This window comes from Aedes aegypti, chromosome 2 (genome assembly GCF_002204515.2).
Source record: "Aedes aegypti strain LVP_AGWG chromosome 2, AaegL5.0 Primary Assembly, whole genome shotgun sequence".
Lineage (NCBI taxonomy): Eukaryota > Metazoa > Arthropoda > Insecta > Diptera > Culicidae > Aedes > Aedes aegypti.
The window spans coordinates 284,130,994-284,157,147 of record NC_035108.1 but is presented as its reverse complement, the minus strand read 5'-3'; positions in this window follow the sequence as shown (position 1 = coordinate 284,157,147).

The window sequence follows — 26,154 nt, the reverse complement described above, 5'->3', positions numbered from 1 at the left end:
TTTACGCACAAAATAAGCGACAAACTTACAAGTCAAAGTTGAAATTTTAAGAAGAAATTACACATGCTCCGAAGAGCATCTAACCCACAATTTCTCATTCCCTAGAGATGGATAGTTTTTCTACAAGTTACGGAGCACGGTGTGCTGAACCAGAGCTGAGCTCGCATGAACTTTCGATCTTTTTTCACTAACGTTTGGCATAATGGACGTTTTGCATAAAGTAGTTCCAAATAAGAACAGGTAGCATTTAAAGAAGGCATATAATTCTGATTATGCCAAGTGACCATTATGCCACATGTCATTATGCGAAACGCCTGTATGCGAAATATCCCACCCCCTATGCGTACATATGAGCATGAAAGAGTTACATTAATTTTGATGAATTCCAACGGCTTAAAGACCAATATGACATATCTTAAACACGAATAAATTGTCAGACATTTTAAATTAAGCATCATTTTCTACGTACACTTACACAATATGACCATCGTGGAATGCCGCATTTTTTACAATCGAAAACATCACTTCATAGTCGTTATTCATACCAACGGTTTGTATTCTTCTTTCTGGTAAAACGGGACACAGACTGTGTGTTCCAACTTAGTGTTCTATGAGCACTTTCACAATCATTCAGCATCGTTTAAACTATTCAAAAGTATTTTTTTTTTTGAAATAATGAGCTGTAATTTCATTGATATAGGAAGAGTTCGATTGGCTGTGAAAAAAATAAGTTCTAAGGAATGCTAAGCTTGTCGTTTCTGTCAAAACGACAAGCTGATAAAATCTTTAATTGCGACGAAAGTCAAAAGTTACGGAGGCCATAACGTTTTCTGTAGTAGTCACATATATTTTTTTCCATCAGGTGTCTAGATTGTTTACATACCTATGGAATGGATAGTACAAGCTGAATGAAATGCTTACGTTTATGTTGACGTATGGGGCAAAATTTTCAAATCAGAAAAGGAAATCCCACAAATGGAGACACATGGGCTACAAACGCCAGTACACCCGATTCTGTTTTTGCACGGGGGATGCGTACCGTGCAAAAAATTTTTCAGTTCAAAATTTCAAAAATCGTGCAAAAAAAGTAACACCAGTTCTCGACGTTTCATGCAAAAATAAGGTTTTGGCGAAAAAAAATGTATGGAAACTTTTTTTGCACGGCCGTGTAAAAAAATCCGTGCAAAAACAGAATCGGGTGTATATAGCCTTCACTAATGTGCTTATACGCGAAAGTCTTGAAAGAGAGTTCACTATAACACGATTAACAGCGATTTTGAATTTGAATTGATTTTGAATAAAAGAGCGGGATTACATGTTGTCTTCATCGCAATCATTTTTCATGAGATGAAGAATAAATGCGGCAAAGATAGCAAATCGATCTGCCGTTATCCCGCACGACTTCATCCTTATGGAGGGCACAGTTAGCAAAACAAACACGATAAAGTCAACAACTAACGTGACAATATAAAATATAGTAATAATAAAATGATAAAACATTTACTACGTAATTCATGCCCTTGTAGCGTAGCTCTACGGTAGTAATTTTCTATTGCAATAATAATTCACGATTGCACCAATAACGATAATAAATTTAGCTAAAGACAATTGCCGTACGCTCCTCCCCTCGCATCCATTCAAATGGGCAATATTGTAAATTTGCGTTCATACATCGGGGATCCATTCATTTATGAGCACTTTGTAGTTTACTCATTATCGGATATGCGCTGCACCAATCTCGAGCATGGTGTTGTTGTTGTTATTGTGCATGCGCGCAAGGGCATTAATTTTCGATTTTCGCTTCTGCTTATAATTTGTGCCGCCTACCGGTATTGAATACCGAGATGCAATATTGAACGAGCCTCGTGGTAGGGTAATTGGCGAAATGTTTTGTTACTAATTGTTTGTTTGGTTAAAATGAATGATTTAGGTCGTGAAATAGCTTATAATGCGCACAATATTGGCGAGCGAGTAGATTTATAACCCAGGGAGTGCGCTGGTCTATGAAATAGCGTTACTTCTTGGTGTACGCAGGAGTATTTTTTGTCAGTCATGGCAAATGTTGTTTGATACCCTTAATGGTCTTCTATCTTCTATCTTCTATCTTCTATCTTCTATCTTCTATCTTCTATCTTCTATCTTCTATCTTCTATCTTCTATCTTCTATCTTCTATCTTCTATCTTCTATCTTCTATCTCTATCTTCTATCTCTATCCTATCTTCTATCTTCTATCTTCTATCTTCTATCTTTCTATCTTCTATCTTCTATCTTCTATCTTCTATCTTCTATCTTCTATCTTCTATCTTCTATCTTCTATCTTCTATCTTCTATCTTCTATCTTCTATCTTCTATCTTCTATCTTCTATCTTCTATCTTCTATCTTCTATCTTCTATCTTCTATCTTCTATCTTCTATCTTCTATCTTCTATCTTCTATCTTCTATCTTCTATCTTCTATCTTCTATCTTCTATCTTCTATCTTCTATCTTCTATCTTCTATCTTCTATCTTCTATCTTCTATCTTCTTATCTTCCTATCTTCTATCTTCTATCTTCTATCTTCTATCTTCTATCTTCTATCTTCTATCTTCTATCTTCTATCTTCTATCTTCTATCTTCTATCTTCTATCTTCTATCTTCTATCTTCTATCTTCTATCTTCTATCTTCTATCTTCTATCTCTATCTTCCTATCTTCTATCTTTATCTTCTATCTTCTATCTTCTATCTCTATCTTCTATCTTCTATCTTCTATCTTCTATCTTCTATCTTCTATCTTCTATCTTCTATCTTCTATCTTCTATCTTCTATCTTCTATCTTCTATCTTCTATCTTCTATCTTCTATCTTCTATCTTCTATCTTCTATCTTCTATCTTCTATCTTCTATCTTCTATCTTCTATCTTCTATCTTCTATCTTTATCTATCTTTCTATCTTCTATCTTCTATCTTCTATCTTCTATCTTCTATCTTCCCTATCTTCTATCTTCTATCTCTATTTCTATCTTCTATCTTCATCTTCTATCTTCTATCTTCTATCTTCTATCTTCTATCTTCTATTTCTATCTTCCTATCTTCTATCTTCTATCTTCTATCTCTATTTCTATCTTCTCTTCTATCTTCTATCTTCTATCTTCTATCTTCTATCTTCTATCTTCTATCTTCTATTTCTATCTTCTATCTTCTATCTTCTATCTTCTATCTTCTATCTTCTATCTTCTATCTTCTATCTTCTATCTTCTATCTTCTATCTTCTATCTTCTATCTTCTATCTTCTATCTTCTATCTTCTATCTTCTATCTTCTATCTTCTATCTTCTATCTTCTATCTTCTATCTTCTATCTTCTATCTTCTATCTTCTATCTTCTATCTTCTATCTTCTATCTTCTATCTTCTATCTTCTATCTTCTATCTTCTATCTTCTATTTCTATCTTCTATCTTCTATCTTCTATCTTCTATCTTCTATCTTCTATCTTCTATCTTCTATCTTCTATCTTCTATCTTCTTTATCTTCTATCTTCTATCTTCTATCTTCATCTTCTATCTTCTATCTTCTTCTTCTATCTTCTATCTTCCTATCTTTCTATCTTCTATCTTCTATCTTCTATCTTCTATCTATTCTTCTATCTTCTATCTTCTATTCTTCTATCTTCTATCTTCCTTCTATCTTCTATCTTCTATCTTCTATCTTCTATCTTCTATCTTCTATCTTCTATCTTTATCTTCTATCTTCCTATCTTCTATCTTCTATCTTCTATCTTCTATCTTCTATCTTCTATCTTCTATCTTCTATCTTCTATCTCTATCTTCTATCTTCTATCTTCTATCTTCTTCTTCTATCTTCTATCTTCTATCTTCTATCTTCTATCTTCTATCTTCTATCTTCTATCTTCTATCTTCTATCTTCTATCTTCTATTTTCTATTCTATCTTCTATCTTCTATCTTCTATCTTCTATCTTCTATCTTCTATCTTCTATCTTCTATCTTCTATCTTCTATCTTCTATCTTCTATCTTCTATCTTCTATCTTCTATCTTCTATCTTCTATCTTCTATCTTCTATCTTCTATCTGTTATCTTCTATCTTCTATCTTCTATCTGAGTCGGTGGATGTACCTATTTTTTTACCAATAGATTCTTGAAGTGTTCCGATGTGTTTTTGTGTAAAGAAAGTCAAAGAATTTTATGGAAAACATACGAAAAACGAGGCTCGTTCACGGGATCAAAAATGCCAAATTTGAAACTAGAGCCACGAATTGGCTTTGGTTACTCTTCTGCACAGCGTTCAAATTTTCCACAAGTAGATCTCCGTTCTTCTCTTGATCTCCTACATCTGAAACCTCACTCGACATTCTTATATCGCACCCTTGCGAGCATGCCAGCATAGGAAGGCTTTTTTGCGTAATCTATGTTGTTTCTCTCCGGCAGTTCCAGTAGCTAGCATAAACCACTTCAGCCGACAAAATTCATGAATGATGAATTCAACACGTTTCAATATTATTCAAATGAAATCAATTAACATAATTTAAATGCCACTCCACCAGCCAGAAGCACTAGTATGCAGACATTTTTTCTCAGACCATCATTTGGGGCTCTCATGCTGCTGCTGCTGATGATGGATAGATTGCTTCATCCATCGACCAAGCTCTAAGAGCAGCAGCGCAAAGAGCAATCAACCGTGTGCCACAAGTAGGAGAACCTCCAGTTAAAGTACCTAACTGAACGATCCAAACTCACACCTCATAAAAAGCTGCTGCTCGGATTGGCCTGAGCACGGATTGGAGATCTTTGGCAGACATTCTGGCACTTTTTTCAACCGTAGTTGTTGAGCTATGATGACTGTGAGATCTCTCGCAGATGGGACTACGTGGATCATCGCTGAGGAGTCATACTGGCTGGCATTTTGACTTTGATCACTGGCAGGAGTGGTAGCTCAGCCAAGTGGTTTCACATACCTTTCTATCTGGGTATCAAAACAATATTTTGAACAGGTGTGGTCCCGACAAGTATCTTTCGCAGAGTTTGGTCATAACAGGTAAAGTGATGACCTGAAGGCATGTCTCATGTGCGATTTTATGAATTTTAATTCTCTTTAGAGATCACTTTTCTAGACACGCTAAAAGTACGTTTTCTTTTCCGAATAACGTCCCCATTGAATTCTGAATTTCAAAAAAGTTTGAAAATTCAATTTTCCATATCTTTTTGCCATCCCCACCATAAAAATAGCGTGTCGTAAAAAATTCAGCTTTTTCAGTGGTTATTTGAAGATGTCCTAAAAACGATGTAGGTTTATATCAAAATTACTATGGAGGAATTTAGAAAAAGGTTTCAAACACGTTAGTAGTGGAATGCACGTACAAACTTATCATCCCACAAAGAAAACTCATTCTTTAGACCATAATTAAGAAATTTGCTGAAGAGAGCAATGCAAACCGACGGATGGGAGAAGAGATATTCATATTTTTTTTGCTATTATTTTGCTCCATATTGAACTATAACCCTGCAAACATCTGCAAAAATCCCAAAAAAAATAGCTCAAAAAGGAATTGTTTCTTCACCAGCATCCTTCATTAAGGTTTGAAGAACGAGTTTCCACTATAGTTTGTAGTTACATTACAAATCTGTTATTGAGACATTTCTGTAGGGGTTATGTGTTGAATGTTTAAATGGATTCTACATGAACTTTTCGTAAATAAGTTCCTGGAGAAATAATTTAATTAGTTTATGGGGAAATCTTCGTTTAAATAATTCATACAACTCTTGAAGTTATTACCGCTATTTAGAGGCAATACTTCTCCAGGATAAATTGGAGTAAATTCTAGAGGAATTCATAGAATGAAAACTAATTAAACTAACTTGAGGAATAACTGCAGGATTTTCAAGACTAGTTCCAGTGGGAGTTGAGAAACCAACAATTCAGATTTCTGGGTTCAGGGTTGAAAAACAGTTCACAATTTACCAACCTACCGTATCCTACTCATCTCTCACGTGAGCAAACATTTCGGTGAAATTCATCTCTCCCGTCACACCTGGATCATCTTTATGCGTTTTTTTTTCTTCATTTTACATCTCCCAGATGGTTGCTCGGTTGAGCACTGTATGCAAAAGCGCCAAAGGATGGTTTATGTTTTGCCACTTCTAAGAATTCTAGAGATTTAGTGTAAATAAAAACATCATCATCGTTCGTTGTCATCGTCGTTGGCACCACCGTATGCTCTGTATGATCCTTAAGCTGGTCATATCACTAACGGTATGTTTCCACAGAGCGGATCCCCACTGCACCCCTGCTGGATGTGAAGTGAAATGTCCTCCGAAGAACCAAACGGTGAACCGTGGACGACTTTGTAGATCCTCGTATAAATTTTATGTTTGCATTCGCTCTAATACCTTGTGGCTGTTTTTCCTCATTTTTTCGTGCTTATTTTTCATATCTGATTCGGAATGGAACTACTTGCACAACTTGGAGAGGACCAGAGACAACCTGTATATGGCCGCACGGATGGGTGACAAAAAAGGATTTGCATTGCTCCGAAACCGATTCTCCCACAGCTTTGGCACTTATGTATGTAGTCCCGAAGCCAACAGTAGCAACAGCAGCGTAGCACTTGTAAGGACTTGGCACTGTTGTGCTGCTGCTGCAGAGTGTTATTCATATCATGCATGAATCACGCCGCGGAGACGATGATGGCGACGCGCAGAAGAGTAATGAGAATAAATTCGTGGCTGTAATTTCAAATTAAAAAAATGAGATTTTTGATTCCATAATACATTTTAATCTTATTGAAACTATCATCTGAAAGGAAAAGTAAGCGTCAATTAACTTGACCTAAACATAGAAGCATTAATAGTGGCAATAGAAGGTCGCAACGGTTTTTGTCAAAAATTATTAATAATTTTATTTGACATTTGTTCCAATGTTTCAACATTGGATATTCTATGTAACTCATTAGAGATCTTCAGAACCATTTTCAAAATTTTTATTTATTTATTTTGAATCCTTTGCAGAGCTTTCTTCTTGGTATAGCTAGTATATATTGGTAAAGTGTACAACATGCCTGGCCTGAAAAATTGCATGAAGATCAGAATGCATATTCTTAATACAAACTTTTGATTTTCCGTAAATAAATGGATAAAGGCATTTTATATATAAATTATACTTGGCTTGAATGCCCTCAATGTGGTTTTGAAAGTTTATTTCTATCTAGCAAGAGCCTTTGATACTTAACTTCATCAGCCCATTTTATTGGAACCCCTCTCAACTAAAAAAAAAATGTCTACTTGAAAGTCTCATATACAGAGGGAAGGCAAGCTGATTGGATGATTGCTGGAAGCTTCTAAAAGATTTTTGTCGAGTTTTGATGTATCGTGCAAAAATTTGGGTTCACCTTAACTTACTTTAAACAGAAACATTCTTTGAAATTTTTGAACTAATCATGTACGCGTCATTATTTGCGTTTGAGTACCTAAGCTATGAAGTATTAAAATCGGTTGAAAAATGGCAGAGATATTGACAAAACATATTTGCGTGCGGCTCTGGTGAACCCAGACTTTTGCTCGATTTGCATCATACTAAGGAGTGAACCCAAACTTTTGCACGATGACTTGAATGACTGTTCCATTGATTTTGAATAGTTTTCAGATTTTTCCGTAAAAATTTCATAAGCGCTATTCAAAGAATATAAGATTACGATTCTAATGACACCATGTTAAAAAATTTTGATTGATCCAATGCTGAGGAAATTAGATATGATTTTTCAGTGTGTTTTTTGAAAAATGTCACAATTTTAAGTCAATATTTAGTAAACAAAATTAAAAAAAATATTTTTGAAAAAAAAATCAAAGTAAGAATAACTCATTGCCTTTCGAGTGTGCCATAGAGAGTTTCAATTGGACGTGTAATCACAGAGATATTCACAAAACACTTTTGTATGTTTTTAGGGAGTGAACCCAAACTTTTGCACGGGAGTGTAAAAAATGCTAGTACCCAATGTACGTAGTATACCGTAACTACGCTAACGCAAAGGCTAAGATACTTAAGTGCGGATTCAGAACTTAAAGAGACAATAACAAAAGAAGGGTTGCAAGATTGCCTCTTGTATTTGAATTGTTCAAAATAATATCAAACTAAGAGCATAACATAAATTATACAAAAAAATTGTAATTTCAAAATATATTACATAATATGAATTGTGTTATTCACTTTGTCTTGAAAATAGAAAGTTAATCATAATTTAAATATATAATACAATTATTGACCAGAAAGATAAAATGCCTGTCTATAAATTGAAAAAATAGAAAAACTGGCAACACTGCCATCTCATGTTTGATAAGGATAGATCCTTTGTCTATTTATCTAGCGATTGGATTGAAAAGGTACAATAAAGTTTTCGTCGAAACCTAAGAATGCTTGGAATTTCATATGTTAAACTTGGACTTGTAAACTTATCAACTTTAAAATTGGCTCAAAACACTTGGGAGTTAAGTGATTCCGACTGCAAAACGTCTGATAAATACGATAGAATCAGCATTTTTGAAATCTTGCCTTAAATTGATTTGCCAACCAAAATATTTGTTCTAGATTTCTTAAACGATTTCCTTCAAAAGTTGTAACGTTCATTTCTCTCTATAGCTGTGTTGTTATATTCACCAAAATGGCTTTGATGAATTTATGGATTTTAATTTTAGTTGCATAGCGCATCGAATGTAGTGCAGATGTTGCACCATAGGCAGGTTAATTCCTCGAGCTCGTGCACGAAGAGAATAATAACAATAATAATTTAATAACAATTGGTCGGGGTTCTGCTAAACCGCACCAAGTGCCATTCGTTCTCAAATTGAGCTTTTCACACCAAAGGACTTAAATAATCATAACCTCTCTACCATAAAAATATTGAGTGATTTGAACAATCTCTTGTAATCTAAGATCATAAATTTTGTTTGGAAGGACACTTAAAACTGTAATTTTGTTCAGCCAGAGTGAACCATAAACCAACGCACGTCATCAGAGGGAATTCATTTTTCAGATATAAAGCTATAATTTCCAATTTCCTTCTATATTCTTACAATTTATCCATTTCAAGCAACTCATAGAAACAGAGGCCAGTGAAATTGATTAATTAAAATTGAATGTTGTTTCGGTGGCGTTGATCTGTTTTCTTTGAAATTTTATCCAACCACACCGCACTAAGTACTGTTTATCTGAAAATCACATTTAGATATGAAGTAAAGGCATTTACATACCATAAATTCTTGCATTTGCTTGTCATATAACATGTTTATCAATCTACACAGAAGCCGTAATGAAAATCTAATCTGTTACTGTGTGAACAACTCAGGTGGACTTGGTGCGCTTTAGTTGTTCAGAAAATGGTATTTTCGCCATCAAGCCCTGTCAGACAAAGTGCACATTACTTGATTCAAGTTTATCACCATTCCTTCAAGAAGTGAAGATGACCTAGTGGTAGCACACTAGACTACCATTCAGAAGGCACGAGTTCGAATCCCGCTGGAACTTTTTTTTCTGATGTTCTATCCGATGGTGATGGAAATCAAACAACTTTTAGATTCTGTGGTTATTTTTATATTGCAGTAAAACATCAGCAGGTACATGTACATCTGAAATGATGGTCATTTTTGGTGAACACTCCACGCATTGAACTGTGAACTTAATCAGCAAAGGTGCACCAAACAGGAGCAACTTGGTGAGCTTTGGCAGAGCGAATTCATGGTTTTCTTCGATCATTAGGATTTATGTATGAACACGTGAGAACCTTGATTCAATACCTACGAATCCTGCCCATAAACACTTGTGACGTGGATTCCAACATACACGGTGATTATAAGCATTATTTGTCTCCCATTTTACTTGTGTTGTTGAAAACTTTGAAACACATCCAACCATACCGAACCAAGAACCATATTTTTCGATTTTTGTTCAGCCAGAGTGAACTGAGTGCTTCATATTGTTTAATGAAATCCAATTACATCGTTAATTTTCGATGATTTACTAGTATGTTTGATTTCGGTGTACTTATTGAACACTGCTAATCGCATGTGAGCGATAAAAAAATTAAAATTATTGTACGCGATAAACTAGTACAGGAAAAGACTTTAAAGTAAAATTTCTCGAAATAAAGATTTTGGCACTTGGTGCGGTTTGGCAGAACCCCGACCAATTGTGATCGAAAACAACGGTAGGGGAAAATCAAACGATCATAATTTTGCGTTCTACTACTATTACACGTTGCGTGAAAAAATATTTCACAAAACAGTATAGATAAAAACAAAATGCCTATAAAAGTGTGCAACGTTAGTTTATCCGTCTGATGCATTCAGCCTAGTTGATCCTTATTGTCCACATGTTCTCCTACAAATGGTTTTAATTTACTTTGATACCGTCGATCCACCACTAAATCAGATGGTATACAAATCACTTAGCTCACCGCAGTTTCTAATTATGTTTTGAGCATTGCTCATCATTCATGTAACTTTCATGTATAGGTGTGATGTTAGGGGACCTCCAGATATTCCTTTTAGATGCTTCTGGAAATTATGTGGAAATCTCAGTTCATGATTTTCAAAAGCACTCGATTATTTCTGAAATACCTGTATGATTTCTCATGGATTCTTCTAGAAAGTAATCTAGGATTATAAATTGAATAACTTTAGTATTCTTAAACAAATTCTACTGGGATTATTCCGTACACCTTTAAAGAGTTCATCAGGATATCCCTCCGTGGTTCTTCTATAATTCCATTTGCGAATCTTTCGGACAGCTCTCTGAGGTTCTTCTAGAAATACTCCTGAGTTCCTTCGGTAAATCTCACTGACTTTATAGGAAATCCTTCTGAAATTTATCAGGAAACCCCTCTGTAGTTATTTTATACATCTATCTGAAGCTGTTCCGTCCAAAATTTCCTTTTGGATTATTCTGGAAATGTTTTCTCTTGCATTTTTTTTTATTCTACATTATTCACATCCCCGTGGGATTCTCCGAAAACTTTTTTTGTGATTCTTCCAAACATCTCACGGATACTCTTTCAGAAATTGCACTGGGATTCTGTCTGAAATCTCTCTGAAATTCGTCTCTCTGATCGCTCTGCGATTCTTCGATTCCTCCGAAAATCTCCCTGGAACTTCCTCTTAGTTTATCTTGGAAATCCCTTTTGAATTATTATGGAAATTCTTCCGGGATTCTGCTGTAAAATTCTCCTGTATTTTTTCAAAAGTCCATCAGTAATTCTTCTTTGAACCTCTTTGGCACTTTTTTGAATATCCCTCTTAAATTGTATCAAAAACGTCTCTTGGATTATTCCGATTCATCTAGGATTCTCCCGGAAATCCATCTGAAGTTATAATAAAAAATCTGTTCTTATACTGACAGAATCTTTCGTTCGAATTCTTGACATTCTTGCGGAAATCCATCTTGGATGTCCATATGAAACTACACACTAAGGAAAAATAACCGACTTCAGTGATTCGTTTACCGAAATCTCAACAGCTGAACAGTCGGTAATCGTTTCGGTAAACGAAAAATTTACCGACACGTCTGTAAGCTAGGACTGGTGCTGCAACTGTCAAATTTACCGACTGATCGGTAACGTTTACCGAAAGAAAAAGAGTGGTTTGTAATTTATTTTACAGAATAGCTGTATTTTTATTGTGGAAATAAAAAATCACCGGTGGATTCCTATTCGCAAGAAAAGATAAACAATCATGTTTTCTATTTTATTATTCACTTGTTCGGCCTAATCTTGCTCTTGTTGATACTTATGGTAATCCCAAAATCATCATCCAGTGGCCAATACATCCATCTGCTCGTGCTTCAGCTAATACCAAGGTTACATTTTACAGTAAAATTGCATGTAGAAAGATAGCGTTTGCGGAGCAGGACATGAATCCGGGCGCTTGAATTTGTTTTGCCCTACGCAATTATGTGCAGAGACAGCGTTTGTCGAGTGCAAGTGGTCATCACCCATCTGAAAAAAACATGTGCTTCGTGTGTATAGGACCAAATAATTTTCCTCTAAGAAATCTTACCGTATAGCGTGGTTGCTTATATTTGGCATATATTCTGTTCACGATATTAAAGAAAATTGCCTCTAACACCCGGTTTTATCACTCAAAAACATCAGATCGAAACACGAGAATTGAACGAAAACATAATATGGCGGAATTGACGTTTCTCGCTGTACAGGTTACCGATTTCGGTAATGTTGACACGATTTACCGAAACTCTGCTAATAGTTTTACGGATTTCGGTAAAATGGCTGATCTACATCTGTAAAATATTTCACCGTGTTCGGTAAATTCGTGAGAATTCACAGACCGTTCGTCTTTTAATTTACGGATGTCGGTAATCAGGCTATCAAATACCGAATCATCAGTGAATTTGTAGTTCACCGATATATTCCGGTAATTTATTTTACCGAACTCCGAGTGTCTGTTTAAGTGTGTATATACTTCTGAAAATCCTGTTAAAATCTGTACAGTTTCCTTCGTAGAATTATTTAGAAATATTTTTATGGAAATCCCTCCTAAGTTTTTCGGGAAATTTCTGTGAAATTTTTCCAAAATAAAATCCTTCGAAATAGTTTAGAAATCCTCCTGTCACTCTTCCACAAATCCATTTTCAATTCTTAAGGAAATCGTGCTATATTTTTCCTGAAACCTTCCCGGGATAAATTCGAATATATGTTTTAAGGCGAAGTAGGCCGTCATTGAAATTTGTACGCGTCGTTGATGATTGTTGCCAATTCAGCTCACGATTTCGAATCAAAGAAAATCAGTTGGTTTTGCACTTTCCGATTTCATCAACAAATTGTTCCGTTTTTATCAACACAAAAAAAATGTATCTATTTTTTATTTTTTAAAAATGCTCGAAATACAAAGTAAAAATTTATTTGAAGTTATTTGAATGTTTTTCACTAGCCTCAGGGCTGAATTTTTGACATTATGTTGGTCACCTACGAAACATGGTAGATGTCAAGTCATATACGATTCAATAAGATTTGATTCCTTCCTATCCGCTTATCAATTGAAGTTTTCAAATATAGCATGGGCTGATGGACAAAATTGACGCATCTTTCAACAGTTGATGGTTGAAAGGCCACGTCCTAGCAACCAGGCTTGACAGAACTCCTCTGCGAGGCGATTTTGATGTTTCATTGAGGAATAAAAATTACACTCAATATTTTCAACACAGATCCTCAAACAACTTGAGTGAGAGTGCAAATCAAATACGAAGATTTTTCTGGTACTCTTCCTCTCTTGTTACTATCCTCACACTTTAACCCGTAAAGTGCCGGGACGAACCTAAAATTTTCAAAATGCTCGTTCTCAATAATGCACCAACCGATTTTCGAGATTTTTGGCTTTTAGTGAAGGGGAATAGTTGTACTAACTTTCTGCGTTGGTGCCGCCCCGCCAAAACCCTCCCCGTTTTTTGGAGATGCAAATATGTCTGTGTTTTTTTCCGTTTTTCACGCTGAGATGACCAAATAGCTCTGGTTCTTAAATGGATTCGTCGCCCAGTTACCTAAACCTTATCAGGGAAGTGCCGTTCAGTGAGGGGATGGTTACACACATCTCGGGAATAACTTGGCTCCGATGGTAAGTGACCTGGTTCTCCGGAAAATCCGGAATATTCGTGAAGATGGTCAATTCGTGAAAGTCGTCCTAAACAGCTGCGGTTTTTTGCCAAATCATCAGATTTCATTATCAAAGAACGTAATAGATGATCGGAATTGCTTATCGACATTAGTGGCCACTATAACGGCCTCCGGAATATCCGGAACATCCGTAAAAATGGTCATTTCGTGAAAACCATCCTAGACCACCGGGATTTTTTCCAATGATATCAGAATTGATAATTATGGAATATAATGGACGACTTGGACTGTTCATGGACATATAAGAATATAAGAACTCTTGGGCAGTGAACCAAAATATTTTGGTCAGAAATTCTTTAGCTGTAATGGAAGTTTTACTACTGTATTGAAATATCTGGAAATCCGGTTTATACCAATCTCCGTACGCCATGACACGCAAGAAATTCTTATATGACAAGTAAGAATTTTTGACCAGATCTCGTATATGAATAATTTAAAATTGAAATAAATCAATCAGAAATCATAATGTTTCATTTGCTTTCAACGAAATTAGATCAATCATACAGCCGCCTCTCCACATCTCGATATCGCAGGGACCATCGAGATAGGGAGAGATCGAGACAGAGAACAAATTTTTGATGAATACTAGATTGAAAAACACTCCGTTGCCAAGAAAGTAATACATAAATAGACGTCATTTCGCGCTCCTAATTTGTTTTGAATCCCAAAATTTTGGTCTAGTAACCTTCGATATTGGTCATATCGACAAACGGAGAGAAAATTGAGAACGAAAAATCAACAGAAACACATCGAGATATGGAGATATCGAGATAAGGAGGATATCGATACATGGAGAGTGAAAATGTATGCAGACTGAAGGGACTTATGAAATCATCGACATAGGGAGAGATATCGAGATGTAGAACATCGAGAAGTGGAGAATCGACTGTATATGCACAATTAAAAAAATCATATGCTTAAGCTACTTACATTTTCTCGACAACATTACGCTTAAGTTGCTGATATTTCTTACAGCAATTTAAAGGGATTCGACCCTTTTTTGCAATTTTCTTTTGATTTCAAATATTTGGTAGCGCATGAAAGAGTGGAGCCTAGGCTTCAACGTCAAACTGGTTGCAAACCGAATATCAATTTCTGGGTGATTTTCTAGGCTTTGTCTTGCAATTTTTGAGAACATACTTCGTGTTGGTAAACAATGTCACATTCTCGAATAGCATCCAGAAAACCAATTCGATTTTATGCTTTAAATAACTGATTCATCACGAGTTGCAAAGGTTGCAACAATGTGGCCTTCTGTGATTGTCATGACTTTTTTTTTATCGAATGTATCATATTCCGCAAAAGTTGGGACAAATGTTTATGAGTACCCCCTCTTTTGTTTTTGGTCTGTATTGATGACATTTCGGTTCACTGTTTTCTTGCCATTTTTCCTTAGTATAGATTGAAATTCATTGGGGCCCAGATAGCGGTAGCGGTAAACGCGCAGCTATTCAGCATGACCATGCTGAGGGTCGTGGGTTCGAATCCCGCTGCTCGAGGATCTTTTCGTAAATGAAATTTTCTCGATTCCCAGGACATAGAGTATCGTCGTACCTGCCACACGATATACACATGCAAAAATGGTCAATCGTCAAAGAAAGCTCTCAGTTAATAACTGTGGAAGTGCTCATAAGAACACTAATCTGAGAAGCAGGCTTTGTCCCAGTTGGGACGTAACGCCAGAAAGAAGAAGAAGCAGAAGAAGAAGAAGAAGAAGATTGAAATTCAATTTTCATAGTTGACACAAATTTGAACTCCAGAAAGTGCAATCAAATAATGTAATAAATCAACTAAGATCGTTGGTATACAATCACACATGTTCTAAATCTTAATAATTCATTATGTTAACTAAGGGTTTTTTTACTTTTGTCGTGAAATTTTGATTTATGGCCCATAGTGCTCTGTGATTCTTGAGAACATTTTTCTAAGATTCTTCGAAACCAAATACCCTGTAATGGAATTGTGAAACAATCTCTCTACAATTCTTCTGCATATTCATCGGGAAGTTTTTTGTGATTCGTCAGTTAATTTCCATGGAAATCTTCTTAAAATTTTTGATGGAATCTTTAGAAAATCCCTCTTGAATTCAAATGAAAATCCCTTAAGAAAACTTCTGGACAGCTCTCTGGGACTCCTTGAAAAATATCTCTTAAATTCCTTCGGAAATCTTTCTAACACTCTCCTGAAATTTACTCTCAAATAGTAACAAAAACTCATTTTGAAATTCTTCCGGTAAATCTATCAGAATTTCATCCGGACATCGCTATGAAATTATTCCGGAAAATTTTCAGAAAATCTTACGGATGTCTTTGTGGATTATTCGAAAAAACCGTGAGAATTTCAGGAAAATCTTCCAGGATTCTTCCGAAATAACTTCTGGGATTCTTTTGGATACAACTGTGAAATAGATTCAAAATTCCATTTGGAATTCTTTCGAAAATAGTCGTGCGATTATTCCAGATTTTTAAGAAAATACTTGTTATTCTCCCAGAATTCCCCCTGAAATTCTTCCAGAAATCTCTCTGTGATTCTTTTGCAAATCATCCTGCGATTCTTACGGAAATCTTTCTTTAATCCCTAGGAAACTCCCAGAAAGAGTTTTTAGAAGAATCATAGAAAGGTATTCGGATGAGTCCTAGAATTATTTGTCGAACAATCCCAAGGGGGTTTTCCGGAAAATTTCAACGATTTACGGTAGAATCTTTGAATGATAACTGGAAGAATTCCAGTGGTATTTCTAGATCAATTTCAGAAGGTTTTACGGAAGACTTCCTGCAGGATTTCAGGAAAAAATCAAGAGAAAATCTAGAAAAAAAATCGGACGATATTGTGGAACCTTCCAGCAGGTTTTCCGGACGAAATCTATGGTAAATTACAATAGAATCCTGGGGCGATACGTGAAAAATTAATCACAGAGAGATTTCTTGGAAAAATGCAGGAGGAATATCCAGGAGCATCCTAAAAGTAATAATGGAAGAACTATTGCAAGAATCCTCAAAAAAAAAATTTAGTAGATCTAGTTGCCCAATAGATTCTCAAAAAGATTTCCAAAAGAATAGTCCCAAAATTATTCTAATGATATTGACAAAAAAATCACAGAAGAATATTTCAAAGAATTCCAAAAGGATTTTGTGAAGAATCCTTGAATTCAGATAGCTGAAAGTATTCCAGCATCTCAGAAGATTTCCGGAAGAATCCTAGAGGCATTCTTGTAAGAATCCCAGAAGTATTTCCTAATCGTAATCTCAGAATTGCGTAGGAGTTGTTGGGAGATTCATGAAAATATCTGGAAAAATTGCATCAGGACTTTCGGTAGAATCTTCCGTAGTATTTCTAAAAGGATTTCAAGAATTTCAATGAATCAAATTTCCAGGATTTCAAAAAAAAAAAATCCCAGAAGGATCCCAGAAGTATAGGTACAGGTCGGACTCGATTATCCGGAGACTCGATTATCCGGCGATTCGATTATCCGGAATTTTAGACTCGATTATCTGTAGTATGTTTTTTGTTATTCTTGTTTTCAGTTTTTTTGCATAAATTTGAAGTAATTTTGTATTGCGATACACAATATGAATGGTTTAGCCGTTTTGGACATAGGTCTATTCTTATAGTGGGGTTTGGAAAGGTTTTTTTTGTGTATGCTGGTCAAAAAATGTTTTTCTTCTCAAGACCCCTATTGTTCTTAGAAATAATTTCTGGCTACGCCGCTGCATCATATAAATAAAACAACGAACAAAGATTATATTTAAGTTGTTTTATCGCATAATTTAATTTTTCTTTTAGTGATTCGATTATTCGGAGAATTCGATTATGGATACTCCGGATAATCGAGTCCGACCTGTACAGAAACCACACAATCACGCACAGCAACGCCCTTTTAACAGGGTAGGCTAACTGATCAATTATCAAAAATTAGTAACAACATATCTTATAACAGACCTTGCTTGTACACATTTGCGCTGTCTGGTTCTCTAGATTCGTACACTTGAAAATTCGAGGTTTTGCTTCAAAGCATCTTCAACAGAGCACTAAACATATGTTTAATCCAAACGAAAAATTAGGCCCGATTACAGAAAAAAAATTGAACTGAAATATCGAAAAACTGTGGAAAAATATAATTTTCCGTCAATTTTAGGTCCCTCAAGAAGCCAGGATCACACCAATTTTTACCAATCAAACAAATTTTCATCTGTTAGAAGAATATTCTACCAAATGGTCATAAAAAATTAACGCAGTCTGTCTAAAAGCATGTTTTTGTGTTCAAAGGTTAAAGGGTAAAGCGGCTGGAAATTTGAGTTTAACCTATTTAGCCGTGCTATAGACAATATAAGGACATAAGAAGATAATTAACGACAGAACTAAGTTTTTTTTTTCATGATTCATCCAAATTACTCCTGTGTGCTACGGTCCGTTGAGAACCCATGAGTATACACACATCTACATACCGAGACCGACACGATAGCTGCCGGGCTGCGTTCATGCAGATACACTTTCAAGTGAGAGATCATATCCTTGTGGGGATGAAAATATTTCCAGTGCACTGGAATTGCTGTGGAGATTTTGAGATGAATTTTTCATAAGTTTATTATACCACTCAATACCGACGGGTACTGGTAATGAAACGGTTGGAATGAAAACAAGGTGGCTGTAAGGTACGAAGTTGTTTTAAGTGAAACGGGGCGCAGGTAGTAATGTGATGATGAATCGAAGGCGTAGCTTAAATTTTTAATAGTGCAGAACTAGACACAACTAGAATTTGTAAAAAAATTGATCAACTGGTTTCCACTAGCGATGCAATCAATCTTAATGACTGTCCAGTTCTCTAAATCTGTGTCCTTGAATGTTCTAGGTGTGACTATATTCTCACATTTTACAACAATATTGCACAAATGTGCTACTTTTTTTCAAATATCGTTTCCCCGTACGCTAGTTCCCCGAATGACCCGTTTTTCTGACGAGTTATGTATTTCAAAAAGTTTACAGAACAGTCTTCAGTGACCACCATGGACTAGGAAGAGTAATAAGTAATAAAAAAAAATGAGATATTTGATCTCTCTCGGATAAACACATATTGCCAAAGATGCTGAGGATATATATCGGAGGACATATATGGGATGACTGATACCCTTGAAATGTATAAAATTGTGACAACAATGAGTGTGAAATACTTTTCGGGTAAAAGGGCTATTCATGAAAACAGGGTGTTCAGGGTATTGGCATTAGGAGATCTGGTGCTCGGGCAAACGACATTCGGGAAACAGTAGCACAACCATATTGGATTGGATTCTCTGAACGCTAGTTTTCCGAATGGTCATTTTCCCCGAATGACGCGTTACCCCTAAAAGTGAAGCAGTTTAAAAGTATGCATGAATTTCCTTCTGTGACAGCGTGGTGAACTAGAAAAGACGACAAGCAATCAATAGAAGGCGATATTTGATCATTTTTGACTAAACACATATTGCCAAAGATGCTGATGATGGTGAAACTCGAATGATCCGCCAATCTAGAAGGGTGCATATCAGATGACCGGTTCATTCACCCTGAAAAGTATGAAGTTATGAAAAACTATGAGTGCCAAAAACTTTTCGGGGAAACGAGATAGCCAGGGAACTGCCATCTGGGAACTTGCGTTTGGGAAAATGACGACCGAGGAAAAGTAAACTACCGAAAAATCATTTGTGTTTGATAGGATCTGATGAAAAATTTTCAACCAGATGGAGCTACTGTACTCTGTTAGGATAGAAAAAATTGAAGTAAAATACGACAAATAGAGAAGAATCTCTACAGTGAACCTAGTAAAATCGCCAAAGCTGGAAGGCTACGATGGGCAAGGCACGTATTGAGAATGCCGGACAAATAATCTGCCGAAGATGTGTTCATCTCGGATCCAGGCTGGTACTATACATAAGCAAAAAAGGTCAATTAGTACAGAAAGCTCTCAGTTAATAACTGTGGAAGTGCTCATTAGAACACTAAGCTGAGACGCATGCTCTGCCCTATAGGGCTATAGTTAAGACGTAGAGCCAGAAAAAAGAAGAAAAATTTGTAGTAAACATCCAGAATTTCAAAAATTATTATCAAACATAGTTGTTTCAGCTCTTTAAGAAATGCTACCACAATCATTCACCTACCCATATCAAAATGTTTTCCAACGCTTTTCCGAGCAATCATCGAATAACCGGAATGAGGCAGGAATTTTGATTGATGTTTGACTGAGCGAAATAAAATGCGAAACGTGCGACGGATGGCCGGGATGGTGTTCGACCGGGTGCGGGTCCTGCTTGCTGGAAGGAGTCTACATATGAATGTGCCACCGAAGACCGACCTCGTCGGCCGTACACAGAGGATATAATAATTTTCCTTTGTCATCATCGTCGTCCATCGCCATCGTCTTGGTCGTCTCTGCGGTCGACACAATTCGTTGTCTTGCAGTAGCGATGATGGCTGATGTTGGTCCCTTTTTCGCTGATGATTACGCTCCGCTGGCCTGCGACCGGTTCTTATGCTGCAACATACAGTATGAGTAAAAAAAGTGCAAAAATAAGCATATAATGTTTAGCATTTGTGGTGCTGTCCATTAACCACGTGATCATATTTTTTGAGGATTTTAGAACTTTATTAAATTAACTCTTGCATAAGCTGAACCGTAGTTCGAACAATTTTCGCATTTTTGATGGGCCACACTGTATAAGATTGCTGCCGTGGAGAGGTCGCCAAGTTTTATACGTTCCACGTTCCGGGACCAACCGGGCGAGTGGTTCGGGAACGCTAAGAATGATGGCAGGAAGGCGAGCGAAAGATGCTGCGAAATTATTTCAATTATCTTTCCTCCATAAACATTTATACTTGCCATCAGAGAGTGGCTCACAAATAAAACGAAAGGAACGCGAACGCGTGGGACGTTCATTCTTGAGCTTCCTGCCTGGACGGGGTTTAGGCTACCATTTAGAGCCATTCAACTGTCTGCGGGGCCATTGTTATACTTGGTGCATTCTTCGGGGACAAATCTTGCAAAAAATGGCGCATCGAATTCGGTCAGTGGTGCTAAAAGGGCTCAGGTGAACTGAATGGGAGAAGAGGTCAACCAGTAGTGCCGGAGTTTGTCTTGATTTGGAAGTGCGTGTAATTTTCAATGAAGACCCTTGAATGGGACAACAAATTTAGATGAAAATAAATAATGCGAAAGACGATCGATTGTTTTGCTACTGCCATGAGGGTGAAAGTGTGAAACTGAGGTACGGCATGCGAAATATGCCAAGAGTCGGCCTGAAATTCTAGGAACAGTAAGTTTTTCCAGTAAGGTAAAGGTTGGGCCGTCCCTTATTTTTCGAAAATGCGAAATTTTATAGGTTCGTGGGTCCGTACGTGGACGCTAAGTGGTCCTCCAACGGCCCTGAAGGTATTAGGGGTAGATGACGCCGTACGCAAAATCGAGCTCGCTGCTCTAGTGCACGCGGCATGAGTACGAAAAGCCACCAGTTACAAATTGCCCTGCGCGCGTTGATAATCAGCATAGAAGTTTGTTTTCTTTGGGATGATTCAAATATTACGTTAAGCGAAATTTGCCAATTTAAGACCCCCTCCTTCCCCCACGTTACAGCTTTTGAATTAAAAATTGAAAATTTTTGTATGGAACGTAACACTACGGAAGAACCCCACCCTCCCCGTGTTGCGTTACATAATATTTGAACGACCCCTTTGTAGTCCGTCACGACCCCATGTTGGCCGTTTCACTTCGGTTTCAGGTTGGTCGATTGCGCTGCAGAATCGTTACCCGTTCTGTGGCGTAGTTGGTTAACGCGCCCAGTCTAGCGTATTGGGAGTCGTGGGATCGAAGCCCACCAGAACGATTCTATTATTTTTCATAATCTTACATCTCAATTTGTCCAAATTGACTTTTGTGCAGTGTTGCATTTGAACGCGTTCAGTTTGCGTTCCAGTTCAAACTTTTGAACGGGGGATCCAGTAGGCTTGAACATTGAGCAGTTCAAAAATTTGAACCCATGCGAGCTGAAAATTGAACGCGGAATGAAAACTGTCGTCATGGCAGACACACGACTTATTTCAATGTTGCAAAGTTTTGCAAAGATGTTAGGAAACATTTAAGGTGCCATATATTTGTAACGATTGGAATTCAATATGTTATGATGTAGTGTTTTTCGTGTTTTCAGCTTCATTGTGAATTTTGAAGTGAACGGGCCGTTCTTGAGCAGGTGCAGAATCTTGCACGAGAGTTCAATGCTTACTAGGTTCTCGTGCAAAATTAGAACGCGTTCAGTTCACTTTTGGCTCGCGTTCAGTTCAAAATTCATCACTGCTTTTGTGTCTACGACCTTCAGGTATTTTCAAAACACCGTCGGCTGGTTAAGCCGTAATAGACATGACAACCCTAGTTGAGAAAAGTTTCATGCTCACTAGCGCCACCTGGTGGCAAAATACCCTATTTCTTGGCTCAAATAATGATAGCCCTTGAGCTACTGAACTACTTTGCCGAAGACACTATCTTTCTAAGTGGTCAGACTCCTTAGATATCTGCAAATAAAAGTTTCATGCTCACTAGCGCCGCCTAGTGGTAAAATTTTGAATCAACTAGCTCGAAAAATGATAGTCCTTAACAAACTAAACAACTTTGCCAAAGACGACATCCTTCTAAATAGTCAGGATCCTGAAATATCTGCAAAACAAAAGTTAAACTTCCATGCCCACTAGTGCCAGCTAGCGGTCAAATTCTGAATTAAATGAGGTACCATCAGATAGCGCTTCACCTCCAGAACAACTTTAATGAAGACCCCAAGTTTCTATATTATCTGGATTTTAAAATATGACGATTTCAATCTGTGGTTTCCTCGAACCGTACGTAGTGCGTTCATTATTATGCGACTTCCATGTACATTTGTTGATTTTACCGTATTATAAAGGGTCATACTGTAAATTAAAACTATCGAGTATTGTTCTTAAGAAGATTCTTGAGGAATACATTTTGGATTGGTGTCGATAGATATTTTTGTTGCAAAATGATAGCATATAAATCACAATTGTTGTACAAAGTACAACAGCGCGACAGCCCGAATGTTAAACTTCTATGCTGATTATCAATTTGTTACTAGTGGCTTTTCGTACTCATGTTGCGTACACTAGAGCAGTGAGCTCGATTTGGCGCACGGGGGTCATCTACACCTAATACCTTTAGGGTCGTTGGGGGACCACTTAGCGTCCTCATACGGACTTCAAATTTTTAACTGATTTTTTTTCTCACCAAAACGTGCACTATACAATGACGAACTTATAACATTTCGCATTTTCGAAAAATAAGGAACGGCCTAGTAAAGGTCATTTGAGCTCACGTCCTATCCTAATCCCCTTACCAATCTACATTCTAAAATTCATAGGACTGCGCATAGTAGACTGATGCAAATTTTAAAGTTTTGACTTTATGCTGTTTGTTTATACTTAACTCGTATAGGCCTGAGTGAAAGAAAAAAAATACCAAAACTCTCACCGCTCAGCGAATACTACATATCTAGTTCCTAAAAGTGGCCAAAGGATCTCGGGAATGTTCATATGATGCTTCTGCAAGGAGAGATTTATTAAATTGAGTCTTTTCTCCACATAAATCGTGGTGTTCAGTTTCTCCCACTTTCGGGAAAGGGGGTTTCTAGTATTTTCGCCCCCCATTATACAATTTTTCAAATTTTCGTCCCCCTGGGCCAGAAAATCGCCAACTTTGGGAATCACTGCTTTAAAACATAGACACGCGCATCTGTTTAACATTGCAAGAAACATAAATTTGGAATGGTGTCGAAGTTTTGTAAGTTGCCCCGTTCGACGGGGAGTGGGGGGGGGTGTGTCCCATTTCGCATCATGACGTTTCGCATAAGGACGTTTCGTATAAAGACGTTTGGCATAATGGACATTTGGCATAACGAGAACTATATGCACCCCCGTTCGACGGTACAAAAGAACACTGTCTACTGGAAAACTTTAGGATAAGGTCCAACGTATACTGCATTGTGCACAGTTTTGGCTACGCTATGCTTGAACGATGTTTATTATGGTAAGTAAGTGTTTTGAAAAAAAAATGACTGTGCACATGCCATTCGAAATGTATATGGTAATTATTATGGGAAACGCCAACCTTTTGTCTTCAGCCCTCTAAAACTTCGTCATAATATTTAATTCAAAAAGTTTTGCAACTCTCCTCAAGTGAAATGTTATCAGTTACAACTTTGCCGAAGCTCACATTTTGAATCAATCTCTGGATAATTAATTATTATTGATTTCAAAATCTACATAAATCGTACTGGATTATCATTAAATTTCTATAAAAGCAACACTGATTTTCAGTAGTAGAAGTTAATAGCCTGGATTACTTTGATCTACTTCCTCCCGCCAGGAGCTTCAATATTGCCTGTTGTAAATGGGAATATTTTGATTCAGAAGAGTTTGTTCACTTTTACATTGAACATTACGATGAAGAGTTCCTAAGCCGAATGGTTAGAGTCCGCGGCTATAAAGCAAAGCCATGCTGGAGGTTCCTGGGTTCAATTCCCGGTCGGTCCAGGATATTTTCATAATGGAAATTTCCTTGATTTCCCTGAGCATAGAGCATCATCGAACCTGCCACACGATATACGAATGCGAAAATGGCAACTTTGGCAAAGAAAGCTCTCAGTTAATAACTGTGGAAGTGCTCAAAAGAGCACTAAACTGAGAAGCAGTCTCTGTCCCAGTGAGGACGATAATGCCAAGAAAAAGAAGAAGACGAAGAGTTAGAGCGCTCTCTACTTAACTCGATATTGAAGGGACTATCGACCTAGGTAGGTTACCTATCGGAGGTATCAAGTTATAGAACAGAAATCCAGCACAAATGCGATCCAAAGGACCATCGAGGTAGCCATGAAAATCAACATTTACTATGGTTCTCTTACTCGATATCAAGCTTGAGCTTGATTGGCCGCCCATGGTTGCTACTCTAGTATCGCCAGTTCAGCTTTACTTACACAAGGAACCAACTAGATGACTGCTTGGGACTAACAGACACCCTCAGTGTAAGTGCTGGTGATCTTCTATTTTTAGGCGATAATGGTGCCTGCCACGTCAGAATGCAGATCAATGAAGGGAAGAGGGAGGAATTGATGATGCATTAAACTGGCTCTCACTGTAGACCGTAGATACCACTGCGTCTACGCCAGTTCATGCGGGAAGAGTGAGAGGGGAGTAATTTTTATGGCAGAGTGGCTTGCTGTTTGGTTAGCAGACTGCCTATGTATCAGGCGTAATGAAAGGCGTGCTATAATGATGGAATAATGGATGCGTAAGGAAACAGTTTTTTTTACCGTCTCGGGTTCTAGCAAATGCTATGAACTGTGATATAGATCAACTGTGATATATTATGAGTGGACAACAGAAGCAAGTGAAACATACAACTGCAAAGTACGAGGAAAGGAACGGGCCTGGGATTGAACCCATGACCTTCTGAAGCAGAAGCGGTAGCCATTGGACCACCAACTCTGTCTATGGTTCTCTTACTCGATATCGAGATGCAAAAAATCGAGTGAGAGAGAGAGTCGACTGTAAAAGATTTGCATTTTCCATACAAATTTTAAATGACATGTGCACAGTCATTTTTTTTCAAAACACTTCAAACTTTGGAAGGATGACATTTACCATAATTGACATAGTTCAACCAGCATAAATGCTAAAACCCTCACCGCTCAGCGAATAGTTTACAGATTCAATTTTTTTTTGTCAGTAAACCCGATTCTGTTTTTGCACGGGGGATGCATACCGTGCAAAAAAAAAGTTTTCAGTTCAAAATTTCAAAAACCGTGCAAAAAAAGGAACACAATTTCTCGACGTTTCATGCAAAAATAAGGTTTTGGCGGAAAAAAAATTATGGAAACTGTTTTTGGCACGACGTTGTAAAAACTGATCGGGTGTATACTAGTCCACCATATCTGTTTTCTATGAATTACCAGATTACTCGGGAATATTCCTTGTGGCCGGACTTATACCGGTGGGTTACTGGGTCAAGTCGGGTAAGGGAAGATCTATTTTTGGGGGCAGGCCAACTTATCATTGTTAATTTGCAATGACATAAATAAATTATCTAGATATGGTATGTGGCCAGATGTGGCCACTCGAACTCAATGTCCTGAAAAACCGGCGGCTAATAGTTTTAATGGATTACTTAACGTTTCAATTCTCGAAAAATGTTATAGATCAACATTAATGAGTTTACTGAAATGCAGTTCCCCAACAAACTTGACACTAAATGTTAAAATAACAAATTGGGCCACTTTATCGAAAAATTGAGGAGGGACCCCAGAAATGATCATTTGTAGGGTCATTCATATGCATGACACATGGTTATTCAATTCAATCGTTTCTCAAAAGGTTTACGATGATGCGTTTTTCTTAAACCTTCATGATATAGTGGCCGATTCCGGAAACTATCTATGACTTGAAACTTGCCTACCGACAGTGGC